We start from the raw sequence: 21,348 nt of genomic DNA on the forward strand, positions 1-21,348 counted from the left end.
CTGCGCATCGGTATGGCAGAAGGATGGTGGCAGTGCGGCCGGGATGGCGGCGAGAACTCCTCCCACAGGCCCGTCTGCCTCCCGAGTGCCAGGTCAGGCTGTTTTCGGCCTATTTGGGGGGACTCTGCGCATGGGAATGAGATTTAACTCCCCACCAGCCCGTTACTTGTAAGAGAAATCCTTGATGGATTCCCCTTTACAAGTATAGCTGTCAAACCCTTCAAGTTGGGGTGGCAACTCTTTGGTTACCTACGGGTGGCAAAAAGCTTAATCCGCCCCTGGTCTCACAATCTAAAAAGATGCAGAAAGAAGGCACTAACTACAATCACTGAAGGGATGCTGTGTTGGGGTGGGATACGGCCAATTGCGCCCCTCCTGTTGAATATAAGGAGAATCACCATTTGAAATGGGCCTCTTTGCTCAGTTAGCAGGGGATAATTTCTCAATGTCATCCCTAACTGTGAAGATAAAATTGCTAAGATATAGACCACTCAGCCAAGATCATCTAAATGGTCTCTTCTTACTTTCTCCACTTATTCCGTTTAACTTTTTGGTAACTAAAGTCAGCGTTTTGTGTGTCCTTCTCCCCACTGCCACCCCTTGTTGCCACAGCTATCCATAAATAACGTTCTTGTTTGTATCTGAACTTCTCATGCTTTACTTACATTAGCATTCCACCTATATGTCTCTGCCAGCTTTGGGAGCCTGCTTGTTCTCCAGCCTTTTCCAAGACATGGTAAATATCAGCCATCTCTGCATACTGTGCACTCAAAACACCAATACATGAAAACAATAATGTGCAACAATCTTCCAACAGCTACACCATATTAAAAAGTAACATGGGAATCCACTATTGTTCTTTCAGATTAATAGGGCAGCAACCATCAAGATTTAGAGCTATCCATCTATTTTCAGCCTATTAAGGTGCATGAGTCCTTACCAGTGTTCTCTGTAACAGGGATTCCCAGATATTGTGGACTACAATTCTCATAATCCCCAGCCAAAGGCCAATGCAGCTGGGGATGATGGGAATTGTAGTCAACAACACCTGGGAATCTATGTTACAGGGAGCACTGGTACTTATCCCAGTCCAGCTTTCTGTGTGCCTCTCAGCTGAGTTATGGACAGCAGTTAGGGTAGAGACAGGAAGACAAGCCATAGTAGGAGACCATTGTTGCCAGCCTAAAAGATCTTCTTGTTAGAGCAGACAGCCTACCTCGGAGGGAAGTTGTGGAACCCAAAGGTTTCTTTAAATGCAGTCATTGTGTTGCATGTCCCATGGTGTTACAAACCACAGAATATAGAGACAAATAATCTTTATATGAGCCCCTGGTGGCGCAGTGGTAAAACTGCTGCCCTGTAACCAGAAGGTTACAATTTCGATCCTGACCAGGGGCTCAAGGTTGACTCATCCTTCCGAGGTTGGTAAAATGAGTACCCAGAATGTTGGGGGCAATATGCTAAAATCATTGTAAACCACTTAGAGAGCTCCGGCTATAGAGCAGTATATAAATGTAAGTGCTATTGCTATTGCTAAGTGCTATAATATGGGCAAAAGATATGTTTTGGACTTTTTTGCAGATTGTTCAACAAAAAGCATCAATTATAAATACAATGCCCATGTTCTCTTAGGTATGTAGGGATGTCGACTAGAACAGTCAGGGCTCACATTTTGGAACACCATACCCGCATAAAGGAGTTTGGAATGCCCCATGGTTAGCCATTTTGAATTTGGAATGCCCCATGGTTAGCCATTTTATACAGGCAGGACATCCCCCAGTGATTTTGAATTTTTTTGTCATTTATAAATACAAAACTAAAGAATTCTCCTATTCAGATATTAAAACTGTTCTACAAAGGGAAGCTTTTTTAAATATACCAACTTCAAACTTTAGAACCATTGGGCTTGAATCAGGTCAATGACCTGGCCAGTTACCTATAGAGACCAAACAGGTGGAGATAAACAGATGTGTTTGGTGTTATTAAAGTTTGTATTAAAATTGGAAAATATAAAATATTAAAATTGGAACATTCATACATTTTGTAGATCCTTATAGATTTTTGAACCTTTATCTTTAAAAAAAAAAGTCTAACATTTTCCTAACATCACTTTGTGATGCTTTGATGTTGGCATTTTCTGTGCATGTGTGTTAGTGCCTGTAATTTTAGATATTTATATAATTGATTGGATAATGATCACACTGTTGTTAATTAACGGGAATGTATAAGACTGAGGGAGGTTGAAGGATATATTAAGCAGCATTGCAGGAGTTGTTTTTTAAATGACCCTGAATCAGTAGAGTGCCAATGTGAAACTACTGAAAAAGAGCTATTAATGAAAACTGATTAAAGTAAGGAGCAACAAAGTAAGTAAACCTTCCCTCTTTTTGAGTTTATATAATAATTCTGTTGAGGGTATTTTAATAGTGAAGGGATCACTGTATTATGGTGGTTTTTTTATTCTTTGTAGAATGAGCCACTAATGAAAATTGCTAAAAACTTCTCCTGATGAAGCCCTGCTTAGAGCAGGAGGAAACAGGCTACAAACTACCTAGATACCTGCTTAACTAGGATACCTGTTGAGTAGCAGTGAATAACAGCAAAAATTGATCTTTTGGAGCAGTAGCAAGATTGAGCAAATGTAAGAACTGATCCTGTGACATACTACAGGAAACGCTTGATTTATTGTACACCTAAAAGGAACTATTTGATCACCTTTTGACCCTTCAGCTACTACCTTGGGACTTTTTCATCGCCATTGTGTGTTTCTTTATTGTTAATAAATCCACACAATTGTCCATTTTGTGAATTACCACAGATAAGGAACTTGTTTGTATGGCATTTTTTGGATACAATTGTTTTCTGGTAATTTGATATTGATTTATGGTGTGTAATTTTTCAATAGATTACTATACATGATTTATATACACATTCTTATGTATATGGTTTCTTTCTCCAAGGTTGCAGGCAGGAATCTCTCTCAGCCCTATCTTGGAGATGGTGCCAGGGAGGACACTTGGAACCTTCTGCTCTTCCCAGAGCAGCCCCATCCCCTGAGGGGAATATCTTACAGTGCTCACACATCTAGTCTCCCATTGAAATGCAAACCAGGACAGACTCTGCTTAGCAAAGGGGACAAGTCATGCTTGCTACCACAAGACCAGCTCTTCTCCTTACTATAACATCACCCAGAAATAGCAAGGGCCAGCAGATCTACCACCAGAGAGTCAGGATTTCTCTTTTTGTCAGATGCATTGCTTTCATTAAAATACTAATGAAATGTTAGGCAATTTTAAGTGGCTGTGGCCATAAAACAGCTCTCAATTGTGGCTCGAGCCTTTTTTGCTTGGCTGTGTAGATTCTTCTTGCCTTTCAGCAGTACAGCCAAACATACCAATCACCCCCAGTCACATGACCTATGTCATTTGGCAGCTGCGGATGCCATATTTTCTGAAATGCTTCTCGGTGAAGTGACAGACGTATCACTGGCCAGCCTTCTGGCTTTGATAAACAATGCCGAGTACCACTCCTTGCCTTTTCAAAATAAGCAGCTGCATCCATCCTCATGCTGTCCTCTTTTTCTGCATGTCCTAAGCATTTGTTATGCCATGGCCGTTCCCTGCCTCTTCCCCTGTCTAGACTTCGTAAAGGAATCATGGGTCTGCTTCTCTGCAGCTATACATAGAGATCATGATGTGGATCCTCCTTGCATCATAGCAAATATTGCTTTAAAAGTCTTCATCATCCTGATAACACGGCTGGAATGCTGGATGTTCTGGACAGTCCAGTAGGGCCTATTTCCTTAGTGTGAGAGAGCAAGCATGGAAGACTTGCAGCGCCTTTGTAAAAGCCTCTTGACCGTATTTGTCCTTTTGCATATTGATAATGATAATTGATAAAGCAACCTTCAGCTTTGCATACTGTATTTACCTGAAGAGAAGGCCACTCTGAATTTAAGACGACGCCTTAAAAGATAGAGGTTAAATACAAGTTATACCTGTATCTACCCAAAAGAAAGAGGACCTGAATTCAAGACAACCCCTCTATCTTTAACAGGAAAGAACTGGAGGGGAAACCTTGCCTTGGCTTTGGGTGAATATGATAGGAACATAGGATGCTGCCTAATACCCAGTCAGACCAATGATCCATCTAGCTCAGTACTGTCTACTCCAACGGGCAGCAGCTCATCAAGGTTTCAGGCAGGAGTACCTCCCAGTCCTACCTGGTTGCCAGGGATTTTGAACCCAGGACCTTTGTAAGCAAAGCAGATGCTCTTCCACTGTGCTACGGCTAGTCTGGGAGCAGAACCAATCTAAGGCTGCAGTCTCAAGAATATTTACCAGGTGGCAAGGGCTGGGATTCTTTCATAGTACTTGCAAGTGACAGGAGTGTGGAAGCTCAATGAACAGACGACAGGTTCTTGAGCAGCACTTCTCTGCGCCACCTGATATGTACCACCACTGGCAGAGGAAACTAGCCGGTGGCCCATGTTCCGTCCGCCGGCAGCCCCCTTGCCATGCCCCCTGTGTCTGACGTCAGACGCAGGGTGTGTGGCTTCACTCCCAAATGGGGCAGCATGGCCCTGTTTGAGAGCAAATACCAGCCAGCACTGTGTTCGCAGAGTGGCTGGGAGCTGCTCTCCTTGCCTTTAAAGGCAGGGAGAACATTCCTGGCTGCGCTGTGAATGCGGTGCTGGCCGGAATATACTCCCAAATGGGGCCCCGTGGTCCTGTTTGGGAGCAAAGCCACAAAGCTTCCTCCTACCTTGCTTTTTGAGTTCACACGGCCATGGACTGGGAGTGTGCCCATCTCACCTGCCCTTGCTGGGTACTCCTCCTATCCAGCTGAAGATTTGGTGAATTAACATATTGTATTGTATTCAGAACAATATATTATATTCAATTGAAATTCTAAATGAGCAACTTTATAGACAGAGTAACTAAACCATACAAAGCTTGGTTATAGCTAGGGGTGTGCATTTTGGAATTTTCTTGTTTCGATTTGTATCCGAATCGAAACATCCCCATTTTGTTTTGTACCCAAATTTTCTGAATCCGAATCAGCCCTGTTTTGTTTTGTAGCCAAATTTTCTGAATCCGAATCGGAATCAATTTGGATTTTTAAAAAGGGTCCCAGGGCAAAAAGAGTGGGTGGTGGTGGTAGTGTCCAATGGGTGGAAGCTACCACCCAAATTTCAAAGGAATTAGGCAAAGGGCTGATTTTTTTGGTGAACTTTTTTTAAGTTTACACATCTTTAAGAATTTTCCCATAGGGAATAATGGGGATTCCAGCAAATGTATCGCTTCAAATCAAGGGGAAAGGGATGACCCAGAGCAGAGTGTGGTGGGTGGTAGTGCCCAATGGGGGCAAGGAAACTTCCAGAATTATTTCAAAGGAATTGGGCAAAGGGCTGATCTTTTGTGGTTTGTTGAAGTTTACGTGTCTTTAAGATTTCTCCCATAGGGAATAATGGAGGTTTCAGCAGCCGCATAATTCCACTTGGGGGGCACTGGGGTTGCCCAGAGCGAGGGGTTGTGTAGTGCACATAGGGTGCCAACCACCCCCATACCCACAAGCCTGTGGGGTACTGGGTTTTGTTGTTTCTGAGGTGTTCAGTGTAGATTCTCTGGTAGCATATGAGATTTTCAGTGAAAAACAAGAATCCACTCTCATATGCTACCAGAGAATCTACACTCAGAACACCACAGAAACAGCAGAACCCAGCACCCCATGGGTTAGCAACCCTTCCCCTGGCCAATGTGGGGTCAGTAAAGAGTGGCAAGAAGCAAAAGAGCCAATGGGGAACAAGGAGGGAATTGTCAGCAGGTCAACCCATGATTTAGGTAACTGATCAGAAGGCTGGAAGGGTGGGAAATTCAAAGAGATGTCAAACACAAAATGGAGACTGACTGAGAGATCACCACAAAATGGAGGTCTGAAACAACAAAACATTTTGTAGCCGAAACAGGGATGTTTTGTTTTATATACAAAACTTTTGGATCTGGAAAATGGGTGTTTTGTTTTGTCTACAAAACACCTGAAACAGGCTGCTTTGGGTACAAAACTTTTTGTACCCGAAACATTTCGCACATCCCTAGTTATAGCTCTACAGCAGCATTTTAAAAAACATACAGGAGCTTGAATATTCCGGGGGTAGAGTTCTAAGGAGCATTTTAAAAAGATTGGATTGATATGTGGATATGTAACCTGCAAATCAGAGATTATGCTTTGTGAAGTTTCCAAGTCATATTTCAGGTGAGAGATGCTTTTTCATTTCAAGGTCTTAGCCCATAGTGGTATAACATCAAAACTCATACAGATGGTTTTGTCAGAACATGCCTGGATAAAAGGAGCCTTAGTAAGGCTGTGTTTCTGAAAACCTGAATCGTGAATGAAGTATTGTTTCATGATGGGCAACTGAGGGAAGAAACGGAACACTCCCTGGAGGTCCATAACGTCCCTGATATATCTTGCTAGAGAATGCAGGATGCTAAGAGGGCAAAATCTGCAGAGGGCATTTCAGCAGCATGGCTTCCCACAATAAGAGGTTAAGGAAGAAGGGCAAGCAAAACTTCCTAGCAGAGGGGATTAGGCTGGAAGCCAGGTATAAACACAATCCATGCAATCAGATTTACAAGCAGCTAATTGCCACTTGAAATAAATTATCTTATTGGATGCTGCCAAGCTGAGAAGGCTTTAATTTACCTAAACCAAAAGTATTTTAAGAAGATTTCTGTCATAGCAACTAAAAAGTGAAGCAAATTCAACATTCCAGTAAGAAATTATGCTTCTACAGGAGTAATAACATCTGATGATATTGTTAAACATTTTAGACTTCCACTTCTGTTGTGATTTATACTCCACAGCAAATTGAATTTCGATTTGAAAAAACTCTCTAAACTTGGCATTGTGAGAAGCAGAATTGAACTCTTTTTAGACAACAGCATTACTGATGAGCAAATCAAAGACACAAAGAATTCAACAACAAATCTCCTGGGAGGGATGGTTTCCCTTTATAATTTTATAAAAATGTCTATAGCAACTGTTCAATCAGGATACCAAGTAAGATTAGTGTTGCTAGCTCTGACTGAGGATGTTCCAACAGCAAGCCATTAACATATCCAGGATTGCTTTCAGTTGTCATCTGGAGATTTATGCCAATTCCTAGAGACTCGAGGACAATAAGATCCTGGATTCATGGAGATAACTGAAAATAATCATAAAACCAGGAAAAGATAAATTTATAAAGAGAATCATATATAATGACAGCTCTTTAAAAGGCTGTGATGTCCACCACCCCCCTCCATTTTGACTAAGGGGAATAATACATTCATTTCATGATACATCCACAAACATCAGTTGTGACTTATTTTCACAAGACAACTAAAAGACACTGAGGCTGTTCACACAACTGGGAACAAGGAAGGACAAGTGTCCTGCCCAGGTAAGGGAGCTGTGCATGCTCCTAGTTTTCAGTTGTGTGGGAGCAAACAACTAAGTAGGAGGAGGGAGAAGTGTTTGTGTGGGAGACAGGAGCTGGGTAGGAGAGCTTTTCCTCCTACTTTGGTTAAATACTGGGTATGAATGCTGGGTAGGAAGGTGCTGTCCTTCCCAGCGCCTGTCTCCTGCACAATAGAGATTAACACAAACCACGGTTTGAGGACTTTTAGGGAAATTGGGTTGGGAATTTTAAGAAAAAGGAGAGACAGTCCTTACTTGCTTTCTGCCACCTCATGCAGCTTCCCATGGTTGCTGATCATGCAAATGGTACCCATGCATGCACAAATGCCATGGGTTTATTGGTATGCAGTCCCCCCACCCCAGCAGGAAGCTGCATGGAGTGGCAGAGAGCTGGTAATGACCTGCTTTCTTTTCTCTTAAAGTTCCCGACCCAGTTTCCATAAAAGATTCATGATTTGAACTGCATTTTGTGCACATCCCTATCACACATTCACTTCTCCTTCCTCAAATCTAGTTGTTTGCTCTGACACAACTGAAAATTGGGAGTGCGCACAGCTCCCAAACCTGGATAGGTCACTTGTCCTACTCAGTTTTTGATTGGGTGAATAGCCTCAATATCTGATAAATCCACAAGCTGTGATTGGGACAAACAGCTTACATCCACTACTTCCCCTCTGCCTAGTGGGAACAGGCAGAACTGTCCCTTGCTCCTGGTTTTAGTTGCTCATTCAATCAAGAAATCAAATGGCACTGGGTATTTCTGAAGAAGAGCTTGAAAATGTTGTCAGGGATCCCCTGACAGGCCATGGGTCGCAGGCCACGGGCCACTGCAAGACATCAGGCTGGCACTCGGGAACCTACCCTCCCAGTGTGGCTGGTGTCGCTCCCTCCCAGCCATGCAACCCTGGAGGTGGCTGCTTGCCCTGGCCAAGGAGTGTCTGCCTGGCCCCCACAGGATAGCAGTGCATCATCACTTGAATATGGTGAGTCTTCACAGGATCAGGGGCAACTCATGTGAGATCTCGGCCTGAGTTCTCACGGGACTTGCCCCACCTGCCAAGGATTATATAAACCAGAGCTGGTCAGTGGTGAAGGGCAGGCCAGGAGAGTCCAGATTGCCAGACAGTGGAATAGCATCCCCCCAGTGGCCATAATTCAGAGGCCATCTGGAACCCTCTACACAGGAGGAGGTAGAACCTCACAAATGTCTATGTACCTCACTAGCTGTAGTGGATTGAAGCCTTTGTCTCAGAGCAGGCTCATGTGAGGGAAAGAAATGCTGAATCATCTCTGCTGAGCTGTTTGGCTAGGCTTGTCCTAAAACTATTCTGTATTATCGGTAGATTCAAAATGCTGCTGCCATCACCCCCCAATTTATCGACAGAGCTTGAACCTCCCTGGGCTTGGGGTGGAATCCCAGGGTAAACTCTCTTTATTTTGCTATTGGATGAGCACCAAAAACCTTCCATTTGTAAGCTTACATGGGATAAGAAAACTTGTTAGCTGCTGAGCATCTGAGGAGATGTTTGCACCAGAGAACTGCCCCCTTCGCTGCCCCCACTTTTTCCAGAGTTAAAAACCAACTTGGAGAGGCTTGTAAAAAAAATACTTAGAAAACAGTTTTATTCAAGTGCTACAGACTGCTTCCATCTGAGGCTTTCTCAGCTTTAAATACAGCTAAGAATATTTAATCAGATTACAAAAATTAGGTTATCTTAATGTATATTTAAATATTTATAGAGTCTTTTGCAATGCCCTAGGTAGAATGGGCATAGGCTAGTATTTCTTATTTTAATTATGTAGCAGGTAATCAATACTAGAACAGTACTAGGGACATACAATGCACACACCTCAAAGAAATAGAAATTCTAATGCAAAGTCTGACTAAACAAAACTTTCCATAGACTAAACTTCCCTTTTCCTTGAATTCACCAAACACCGGTTGAGAATCAAGCCCCTGCAGTTTTAACAGCTGCAGTCCTTCTCCTGCATCCAGACTCCATGGCCACATGCCCTGCTCTAATAAAGAACTGCCTTCTTCCTCCCAACATGTTTCTAGGTCCCACCCACTTGGTGTGCTGATTGGCTGAGCCCTGGAGTTCACCAGCCTGTCAGTCAGAACAGGTTCACTTCCAGTTAACTCTTTACGGGGAGGGGTAGCTGATCACTACACTAGCCTTCTTGCTATTCCTCTCGGATGCTAAATCTGAACTTCCAGTTCTTTTATGCAAACTCACTCCCCCCCCCCCCAAGATCTCTAAGATCAAAATCTGTTTTAGAAATGTGGGATCTATGGCTTTTAACATTCCAGCAGAAGAAAAGAGGAAGTTGTAGCAGCTATTCCAGTGTGGTTTGCTGAAACATCTTAATTACTAAATTAAGAACGAACTTCATAGACTGCCTTTAATGTGGTATGATTTGTTTCTTGATGAGATGATTTGAATGGTGGCTCTAAGCAATTTCATGTTGCTCAATTTGTTCATATTATGGTTTTAACACATTTTAATGTATTTAAGTTTAAAATTATGTGTTTTAAATTTTAAAAATCCCTACACCGTTCCTCTAAAGATGGTTTAGTTTTCCAGTGTTCAGCCAATAACATCTTAAATGCATCATGGGCACTGGCAGAGGCGTAACTAGGGAAAACGGCGCCCGGGGCAAGCATTGAAATGGCCCCCCCGCCCCCCCCAACATACTACATTATACTTAGGTTTTTCCTCACAAGCGCCCGCCGCCGCCAAGCCAGGCCACTGACTGGCCGCCAGGCGCCAGCAAAGCAATGGGGGGGGGGGCGCGGGCAGCGCGGAAGGGACCACTCATGGGGGAGGGGGCGCCGACACGCTCCCTTGACTGCTGCAGCGCTGCTGCACTCAGCAGGAAACATTTGTATTAAATTTTTTTTTAAAAAAATTAAAAAACTTTTTTTTTGTTATGGCGGCGCCCCCCACGTGACCAGAAAAGATGGCGCCCGGGGCACGTGCCCCCCCTGCCCCCCCATAGTTACGCCTCTGGGCACTGGAGCTCTTTTTTAGATCCTACTTGTGTTTTGCTGCATTATATCCATGGGGTGATCACAAATGGTCCATCCTCATATCAGTTGGCAACTGTGCTAAAACTAATTAGCCTCTTGATGTGTTTATTTTTTCTTTGGCAGTTGTGAGGAATCCTGATGCAGATTGGGACTGCAACCTAAGGGAGGATGGCTCTTACTTTCCCCTTCCTATCCATGCTGTCCTCCCCACCCCCAGCTGTTATTTTCTTTAGGAGGGAAGCTCCTATTGGAGCCATTTGCTGCATCCTGCTTTACACGAGAGCCAACCAGATGCCCCTGGGAAGCTCATATGCAGGGCATGAAAGCAAAAGCCCCCTCCTTCCTGCTGTTGATTCCCAACAACTGATATACCTCTGAACCTGGAGGTTCAATAGTGGTATCGTGAATAATAGCTGTTGATAAATTAGTCCATGAGTTTAATCCCCTTATAAAGTTATCTAAACTAGTGGCCGTCATATTTTGTGGCAACAAATTCCATAGATTAATTCTGCATTGTGTGAGGTAGTGCCTTATTTTATTTTATGTATTTATTTTTACATTTATATCCTGCTCTTTCTCCGAGGAGCTTAGAGCAGTGCACATGATTATTTTTATCCTATTTTACAAGACAGACCTTGTAAAATATTATAAGCCTATATCATGTCCCAAACATTTTAGCCTTTCCTCAAAAGCAATGTACTTCAGTCACCTGATCATTTTGATTGCTCCTTTCTTCATACAGTTAATATAAGGTCTGTCTGCCCAGATAGCAGACAGGACTTACCAGCCAACATCCTAATTATCATAGCACAGATGCTACATGAGATGTGCCAGTGCTGCAGACACAATTGGCTAACTCAGCAGCAACTATCATGCAGGAATGTCACTGATCTCCCCTTCCTGGAAGTCCTCTGCGTCACACAAAAATATGTCCCTGAAAGTGATGCTGCCCTCAGGGACATATTTTTGGGTGACACAGAGGACTTCTGGGGGAAGGGGAGATCAATGAAATTCCTTCTGGGGGACTACTAGAGGAAGGGGAGATCAATAAAATTCTTCTTCTCGCACAAGTGTCACTGCATGTTAGTCAGAAATTCTTCAACAGCACTGGCACTTTTTCATGCAGTGTGAGCACTTAGTCAGGATGCTGGGCAACTTGCTTTGACTGGATCAACCCTTTGCCAAGTGAATAGGTCCCCAACTAGACTGAAAAAGAAAATGAGCAAAAAGGAATTGTAGACATCTCTTTACTGAGTGCATCATGAATTGCCTAATTGCATAATTTATGCTAAAACTGAAGGATGAGCCTAGAAGCATTTGTGCACCCACCAACACTACAAAATTAATTATAACAAGTTTCAAATGATGACACTTTCTTGATTACGATACTCAGTCTCCATAATTAAGGAGTTATAGGTGACACAGCTAATCATGGCTTTAGTATAGCTTTAATTGCATCACCTTTCATCTGTGGGTGTGGTTGGAATATGTAAAGATACAGAATAAATACTCTGTTCTGTGGCATAGCTGTGAAAACTGTGGTGTAAAGAAGATCCATTGTCAGGATTACACTTTTGCATTATGTTATCAAACAAAATTTAAAGTGTTCTTCAAGGCTGAGCTGCTTGTTCCTTGTAGTAATCCTTAGCATTTACATTGTGCCTTAGACTTTTCTTTTAAACATGAATTTTATGAACAATTTTAACACAGTTTTTTAAAAAATAGACATCAACACAGACAAATATTTAGCCCAATTAAAAATTGTTTCTTAAAAATTATTTATTGTGCCAATTATTTTAGTTGTTTTCACAATTTCTTAAAAACAGGGAAACAACTAGAACAGTCACCTACAAAATCAGCATTGAAGCAAAAAGTGGAGCACGTTACCAAACAGTTCCTAAAGTAAGCACATCAAGCATGTTTCAAACCCTGCATGTGGGTGGCACTTGTGGAAGACAAAACTTAGATGATCTTGTGGTAGCCACATGAATTGTCCCTTTTCCTAAGCAGGGTCTGCCCTGGTTTGCATTTCAATGGGAGACTAAATATGTGGACACTGTAAGATATTCCCCTTAGGGGATGAGGCCACTCTGGGAAGAGCATCTGCTTGCTTGCATGCATACAGAAGGTTCCAAGTTCCCTCCCTGGCATCTCTAAGATAGGGCTGAGAGAGACTCCTGCCTGCAACCTTGGAGAAGCCACTGCCAATCTGTGTAGACAATACTGTGCTAGATGGACCAATAAGGCAGCTTCCTATGGCCTTTGGTCTGATCCAGCAGGATGTTCTCCATGAGTATCCCTGGTTCCTTCACACCATTGCCTGAAAATCTGGAATGCTCCTTCAGCTGGCACAGAAAGAACCCAGCCTGGTCAGAGACCGTAGCCCTATTTGGAGGTTTAAAAAAACTTCTGAACACATCAACACACAGTGCCAAAAGCAGGTCTGTAAACCCAGTCTGGCATGCCACTCATCTCCTCACCACTCATAGGTGCTTTGGCATTCATCTGAAGAGGGGAACACTGTAACCGTGATGGCTGCCAATTCCAGAATCAGTCGCCTGGAGTGATCCAATGATTTTGTTTTTAGAAAACATCCAGATAGATCAAGTATACTCAGTCAGTCTAGTGTTCATGGTCTCTAGCCTGGCTGGCCAGCCACTGGAAAGGGAGAGCAAAATACAGCTCTTTTCAGGCCTCTTAATTAATGCAGCCTTGGATCTTGATGAAGTAAAATTCCACTATCCCCTTTCACCTAGTTGTGTCACCTAAAGGCCACAAGTTTCTGCACCCTGTTGTTACAGGGCCCCCTTTCCTGGAAACAATACTCTGCCCCCCCTGATTAGAGATAAGCACCTGTTGACCATATCTTGCCCTGCCTGACAAGGGATAAGCACAGCTAAAGCTGATTGGTGCATTATTGCTGGTTTCTGTCTTGTAATTGGTTCACCTTGTCTACCAATGGCTAAGATTTACTCTGCTTCTATTAGTATCATTGCTGTATACCAGGGGTTCTCAACCTTGGGTCCCCAGATGTTATTGGACCAACTCCCATAATCCCCAGCCCCAATGGCCTTTGGCTGGGGATTATGCGTGTTGAAGTCCAACAACATCTGGGGACCCAAGGTTGAGAACCCCTCCTGTATACCATGAAACTTTGGCCTCAGATAGGCTCTGTACTCAATCCTATAGCCTGTATGTAAACAGTATAAAAGACTTTTGCCAAAAGCCTGAGTATGTGCTCTTGGAAGAGAGACACACAACATGTCGTGATCAATAAAAGCTTGAACCTGATGGACGGTGATGGCCTCTGCTCATTAAACAAATCCAGAATTCCAGGAATTTCTCCATCAGTCCTCAGATGTTGAACTGCAGCTCCCATTATTCCCGGCCATCCAGTCCAACAACATCTAGGAACCCAAGTTGGGTACCTTTGCCTCAATGTATCTGAGCCCTGGCAAGTTTCCAGTCCCAATAGGAGCACTCATCATAGCCTTCATTAAAATGCATGGGACAACTGAGTGAGTAGGGAAGAGGAGCTTTTATCCTTGTCACCAGATCCATGCCTCTCTAACTGCAGTGAAGGCAGTTTAATTGAAGCTTCAGAATCTTCAAACTTTGATATATTTGTATTTTCCTATATTTATTGCTGTGTTCCTGTATTTGTTGCTTCTGACCTGGGTATTGCTGACCAGTCATGCAATGGTGAGCTTTGCTTTGCTTTGCTTTGCTTTGCTTATACCAACCCCTATGGCTGGTCTCAAACCTGGCTCCCATTCTAGCTCTCTGTGCAGTTGAGCTACCACCACCTCCTTTTTCTACCAGAGTGTGTCTAGGGCTCCCCATCCCCTTGTGGCTTGTCTCAGTTCTTCTCCTGGCAAAAAGATGCTTTTCTGCATATTGCTTCCTCAGGGGGACTGGGACTTGTGTCCTAGGGGAGTTCAGGCTCACCAGTGAGGGAACTGTGCTCCTTCGCTTTGTCTGGTGCACTGGTGCACTCTGCACTGTGTGCCTTTTGAATTTCATAAAGGGATTCAAACTCTGTGTGCTGGGATTCCAGGCAGCTCTGTTCCCACCCTCACTAGCTGCCTGCACCACAGTATCTCATGCAGTTGAAGGCACTGCAGCCCCCTTCGGTCAGGCACACCCTTGTGTTGTGTGTGTTTGGCATCATGTGCTGATGTTGCCATGAGTGGTACAGCTCCTTCCATGCCTGACCACATAGGAATGTCCTCCGCATGTTGACCCAAGATTGGTACATGCTGGCAGTGTTGCCACCTAGATGCTGGGAGAGTGGCAGGTCTGCACTTCTCTGGTTTCATTTTATTTTATTTTAAAACTCTTTTTTCTTCTCCCATCTTGTGCTGGACTAATATAGAATCTCAACTATATCAAGCCAACATTAGGCTGGCATAACAGGCACACTGGCCTAACTAGCGTGTAGATTGCTCAGCCCAGGACCAAACTAAGTGATACAAAAGGGAAAAAATGATTGGATCTCCTCTCTCTCTCTCTCTCTTTGTAAAAAGCAATTGCAGAGATGGACGGGTGGGTAGAATTCAGAATGGGACTACAGCAACAGGGAAGGGGGTGGGGATCCTCTTTCCTCTTTCACATGATGTTTTCCCTGATGAAAATCCGCCCCTGCCCCTGCAAACACATAAGTTTTCTCTAACTGGATAAATGGTTGGAAGTGAAGGACTATGCGCTGTCTCTTGTCTCAATGACATAGGAGGACAGACTAGTGAGTCAGAGGGCTAGAGGGTCAAGACACTGGTCATCCCTTCTCTACTGCTCTGACACTATCCCTTTGGAATGTAGATTGCTATTCTTAGGGACTAACTTCCTTCCTTCCTGCTTTGCACTTCCTCTCTCCCTTCTCTTCCTGTTCCTTCAACCTTGCAGCATGCAAGCTCCTCTCCCCTGCACCATGTGTGCAGGGATGCAGAATCCAACTGCATCCAGCTAGAAAGATAGATTAGAGATCCTAACTCCTCACTTTCCTATCCAGAATGGAGTTCTCTAATAGATACCATTTATATTGATTTGAAACTATGAACTGGCTCCAAGTTACTTTACTCTCAGCATACACGCATGCCTAACTAAATTCTGCTTTGTTGTGCCTCTGTGCACTCTGCTATAATGAAAAAGATTTCTCCTACCAGAGAGAATTCCCAATATAAATGACACCCTCAAAGGTACCATTTTCATTAGGACAAGGAAGAGTTAACTGCCTTCTTTTTGCACGGTGGTCCCAATCCAAATTGCTCCCCATGCCTGCTGATTACAAGATTTTAAAGAGATGGGAGAATTGGTCTTCGTTGTCACTTCGAGTTTGGCCCTTACTCCACTCACACCAATGTTACATCACTTTGACATTCTGAGGATCCTTTTCTTCTTCTTTGAAAAATTTGCTCCTCCCCACTCCAGGGTTGAAAATGGTGAACACAATTCCCTGTGGCCAGCAAGGTGCAGTCCCATCTTTTCTACTACCATCCATTGTTCCATGGTCCCCTTGCAATTATACTATGGCTGGATTCACACATAATGGCGGCAAGTAATTATGGAAGACCAGTGGTTCCAACTAGGCATGGACTCCCACTTCTGCCACCATTTCTGTGTCATCAGATCCTGGAAATATCAGGTCCCCACTAACAGTCATTCACCTGATATTTGCATCCAACATCTGAAGTTAGCTTGATGAAGACAGGCAGAAGAGGGCACCTGACATTCTTCACCTGACATTTCCGGATTCTGACAACATGAAAGTGGTGGTGGTGTAGGTGTGCCCAGTGGGAAATGATGAGTTTTTCATACTTACTTGCTGCCTTTATGTGTGAACTCAGCCTCTGAAGCTTACAACACTGTTGAAGTATTTCTTTCTTTGAACTTCTGGAGAAGCTCTTCAATCAGCAACTTACTTCCTTTATTTATGAAATTTTCTCTTCAATAATATTCCTTGTTTGAGTTATAAGCGTCATTGCGCCACCCATGATGATGAGTTATAAGAATCTCCGTGCCCTTCTGATTTTGCTTGATAGCTTGATGATGATGTCGGAATTTTTAGGAGGAGCTGTCACATTAATGCAATCAAATCTGAAATCTCAAAACATGAGGTTAAAAGGTGAGAATTAAAATATTTTACAGCATTCATAAAACTAGAAATGCTTGCTTGTGCCTGAGGTTTGATATTATTATAATAATTATATAATGGTTGACATTATGAGGAAAATTACTCAAAGGAGTTCCATTGAAATGAAAAGGACAAATTAGGCAATGCCAGCATATATATTAAATTAAATCATTAAATCAAATCATATATCATATCATATCATATGCTGGTTGTACTTGCAATTATAGTTTTTCTTTGCTTCACCTGTTTCATGAGCAGGGATGTCAGCACTACATGTCTCTTCCAGTGTGAACCAAAAGTACAGTTGTATGTGAATCAAATATAGTTGCTAGTCTGCTGAAACTAGTCTACTTGCCCTTTTCCACTTTTTTTGGGTAGAATTTAATAACCCATCCAGCAATTTATCCTGTCTATTCTCCTATGACTGGGGTGGGATCATCAGTGTTTCATCATCCCCTTAAAAACACAGCTGTCTTCCTAATAAGAGAAAAGAGGCTGGCCTGGAACATATACCACCAGTGCCGCATTTTCCAGACATAAACAAGGCTTTCAATTGGCTACCATTTCAGCTGTGGGAAGAGACCAGGGTTCCCTGTAACAGGGATTCCCAGATGTTGTTGACTACAACTCCCAGCAACACCAGCTACAATGGCCTTTGGCTGAGGATTCTGGGAGTTGTAGTCAACAACACCTGGGAATCCTTGTTACAGGGAAAACTGGAAGAGTCCACCATAAAATGGGTGAATGCTCCCAAGTCCCCACTCTTGGATAAATTCAAAATTAAATTGCAGAATATTTTAGGAGCATCTGTTTAATTTCTTTTAAATGAAATTAAGAATTTATTTTAAGTTTCTAATTGATCAGTTAATCTGGTAAATTGACTGGTCAAATATTGTTCATGATCTAGTATTTTTAAAGCATGAATTTTATTAGAACCACAAAACCATGTGTAAATCATTGGGTTTGGTATATGCGAATTACAAAAATAAATAATTAGTGATTACTGTGAAACAATGAAATTAATTTTAAAAGGTGTAATGAATTCTGTTAAACAAACAATGCTAGATGAGGTTCATATGATGGTTAATTATGCACTGAATAGCTGTTCATTTTTTGGTTTTTATCCTGGAACAACAGGTTCAGCCTACAGTTGAATAATAAAAAAGGAAATTAAAATTTAAAAAGCAGCAACCATTTTTTAAAATCCATTTTTAAAGGCAGTTGTACTAAGGCATCAGAAGGCCAATTCTTCAAGCATTATCAGCACCATGAATTTATGGGATATCTGATAGGATTTGTCTGTGGTCAAATAATAGCTGGTCAGTTAGCAATATCTGACCAGTCAATTTACCAGCATGCTGAGCCTACTCGTATACAATAACACACTAACAGCAGCCATATGTACAGCTACCCCACCACACATCCCTTTAAAAAAAAATCCTTTTTAATACATCGAGAATATACAATAGCTCTATCCAATGCATGTACCATACATATATAAAAGTGCATATACCTTTTTACTAATTTCAGTTATCCTAAATAGATGTAAGTTTGGGGCGGTATAAAAATATGTTAAATAAATAAATAGATAGATAGATAGATAGATAGATAGATAGCTTTTAATAAGGCATATGGTTGTGCATTATCCTATATTTTATCATTTTAAAAAGATAAAAAATACTCCACTTTTGTTCATCTTCTTTTCTCCTCTGGCTAGCTTTCTGAATCCACACGTTCTTTCTGATACAGAAGGTGGTTCAGAATTTTTCCATCTGTAGTTACTTTATATCCAGTCTGACAGCTGTCGAATGTGTATGGCCATTTCTAGGTCCTCAGACAAGACAATAATACTATGCATTTTAGGTAACAACAACAAAAGTACACCCAACAGATCTAAAAGTAGAGCATAAAACATAATGTGTTTGATATAGTCTAAAATTGAACTCCAAAAGGATACAATCTTAGGACAGGTCCCTGCTAACTGGGCAAAGAGGCACCTTTTAAAAGGGGTGGGTGTCTTATATTTAGCAGGGAAGAGCAACTGTGCTTATGCATCCCAGCATTGCATCCCTCCCAGTGGATATTCCTGGTGGACCAATAGTTTGTTTGTTTGTTTGTTTGTTTATTCATTCATTCATTCATTCATTCTATTTTAATACCGCCCAATATTATCACATTTCCAGCATGTATTGTTAACCCCTGAATATACCTGAGCCAACCTGGATAGGGTCAAATTTATTTCTCTTTATTTAGCAGGGGGAGAGTAACTGGCCCTATCCACCCCCAGCACAGTACTTCCAGTGTCTGTTGCTGGTGTCTATCTTATGTTTCTTTTTAGATTGTGAGCCCTTTGGAGACAGGGATCCATTTTATTTATCTTATTTGTTTGTTATTTCTCTGTGTAAACCGCCCTGAGCCATTTTTGGAAGGGCGGTATAGAAATCGAATGAATGAATAAAAATAATAAAACAAATAAATATCATTCAGCTAAAAGCTTATGGAAATTTCTTTGAAGCAGCCACCTTTCTTTAAAAGGTCTGTGGCTCTAGCTGCATACTGAGTATTTATTATTTATTTATTTATTTATTCTATTTCTATACCGCCCTTCCAAAAATGGCTCAGAGCAGTTTACACAGAGAAATAATACATAAATAAGATGGCTCCCTGTCCCCAAAGGGCTCACATTCTAAAAAGAAACACAAGACAGACACCAGCAACAGTCACTGGAGGTACTGTGCTGGGGGTGGAGAGGGCCAGTTACTCTCCCCCTGCTAAAGAAAGAGAATCACCACGTTAAAAGGTGCCTCTTTTCTAAGTTAGCAGGAGTACATGCATAGTCCCTTTAAATGGGTTGTAATAGTAGCCAGATTACATGATATGCCAAACACATAGTCTGGCCCTGTGCGGAGTGTTCTTAAAAACTTCAATAGCAGCCTTGGGGGGGGGTGTGTGTGTGCAGTCAGGGGTGGCCCAAAGTATTGCATCACCCGAGGCAAGAGACCAAATGCTGCCTTGCCCTATGGCCCTGGTGGGGACTGATTTGCAAGCTTGAAAGGGGCATGGGGCTGGGTGGGCCAAGAAGAGGGATTTTGCCAGCAGACTTTGCTCAGAAGCTTTGCAGGGGGGTGAGGAGAGCAGGAGTGGCTGGTACAGGCAGAGCCACGGGGCACTCGTTCCTTCTCTCCTCTCCCTGCCCAGTTGCCTCATTGTGCCATGTTTGGCTCATCACCACATTAACCTTGGGCGTGCAGGCTGGTTATTCACCCAGTTAACCCCAGCCCACATGTCTGGGGTTAACGTGGTGGCGGGCAAAATAAGAAAGCGAGCGGTGGCTGGGCTGAGGAGAGGAGAGCAGGAAGGAGCAGCTCATTTACTGCCCACTGCTCCGCCCATACCTGCTGCTCCGGGAGGAGAGGAGAGCAGCCTTCTCCCTGCACGCCATGCAAAGCTTGCAAGGGTCTGATTGGTCCTGAAGGACTGCTTCAATTACAGCAGTGGGACATCTGCAGGGGGGGCACCCACTGCTGCCCAAATAATGTGCTGCCTGAGGCAACCACCTCAGTTCGCCTCATGAAAGGAACATCCCTGTTAGAGATCTGAGGAGGAGAGATTTCTTTATCTGCCCGGCCCAGCTGCAGTAGATGTGCATGGCTAAGGAGAGCACTGCTAATTAATATTGTCTGGAAACATGGAGTTAAAGTTCTTAATAAAGTAGTTTATTTAGGAAATCCATCAGGGAGATAGATAGGGAGCCTACATGAACATAGGAACATAGGGAGCTGCCATATACTGAGTCAGACCATTGGTCTATCTAGCTCAGTATTGTCTTCACAGACTGGCAGCGGCTTCTCCGAGGTTGCAGGCAGGAATCTCTCTCAGCTCTATCTTGGAGATGCCAGGGAAGGAACTGGGAACTTAGATGCTCTTCTCAGAGCGGCTCCATCCCCTAAGGTGAATATCTGATGGTCCTCTCACATCAAGTCTCCCATTCATATGCAACCAGAGTGGTCCCTGCTTAGCTAAGAGGACAAGTCATGCTTGCTACCACAAGACCAGCTCTCCTTGCTTAGACCAGCTCTTCTTGCTCGTGCTTTGTGGCTAGCTATTTTTTTGTTTTGTTTATTTATTCAAAATATTTATACCCTGCCCCTCCAGTACATTACTGCTCGGGGCAGCTCACAACAGTTATAAAATGCTACATACAGGAAGTGGGGAAGGGAGAAGGTGAAAGTCTCTCTCTCCAGGTGAGAGAATGAAACCTGAGACTATCAGTCTAACAAAAGGGGAATCAGAGCCGAGAAAGCATGGTCAGAGAAGGGATTCCCATGATCACTATCTCTACCCCCTAGTGCCTCTAGTGGTCAGTAGGGTTGCTGGTGCTAAGGGTCGATGCCATCAGGAGCTGCATCTCCCACAATCCCTGGGTGCAAGTTTTTACCAGGACTACAGTTCAAGGGGAGAGAGTTAAATACTCCCTTGCTCAATGTGGCCCTGATCCTGATCAGCTCCTCGCTCCACCACCCTGCTCCCTGTGTTTGCCATACAGCCAAAAGAAAAACACCAAAACACACAGGACCAAACTACACATTTCACCTAACATGTAATTTGGCCCTCAGATGACAGTGTAGAACTGGTGAGATGGCCCTGAGTATCAACAAGTGATGTGAGGCAACCCGAAATCACATCCTTGCCTTCCAGTTTCAAACAAAGGGATGTCTTTATTAGT

At 43.0% G+C, this 21,348-nt stretch overlaps 2 long non-coding RNA genes across 2 annotated transcripts in view; one reads left to right on the forward strand and one right to left on the reverse strand.

Annotated features, from left to right (window-relative positions):
- The window catches only part of LOC128323453 (uncharacterized), a 70,666-nt gene that overhangs the window by 27,984 nt on the left and 21,334 nt on the right, over window positions 1-21,348 (forward strand). The gene's annotated exons all lie outside the window — the stretch shown is intronic.
- Window positions 7,071-21,348, reverse strand: part of LOC128323455 (uncharacterized) — a 51,574-nt gene continuing 37,296 nt past the window's right edge. Inside the window, exons 2-3 of the long non-coding RNA XR_008306273.1 lie at window positions 16,411-16,592; window positions 7,071-7,207 (exon numbers count right to left, since the gene is read on the reverse strand). This is a non-coding gene — a long non-coding RNA (uncharacterized LOC128323455). The remainder of the gene's footprint in view (window positions 7,208-16,410; window positions 16,593-21,348) is intronic.

Source organism: Hemicordylus capensis, chromosome 4 (assembly GCF_027244095.1).
Source record: "Hemicordylus capensis ecotype Gifberg chromosome 4, rHemCap1.1.pri, whole genome shotgun sequence".
Lineage (NCBI taxonomy): Eukaryota > Metazoa > Chordata > Lepidosauria > Squamata > Cordylidae > Hemicordylus > Hemicordylus capensis.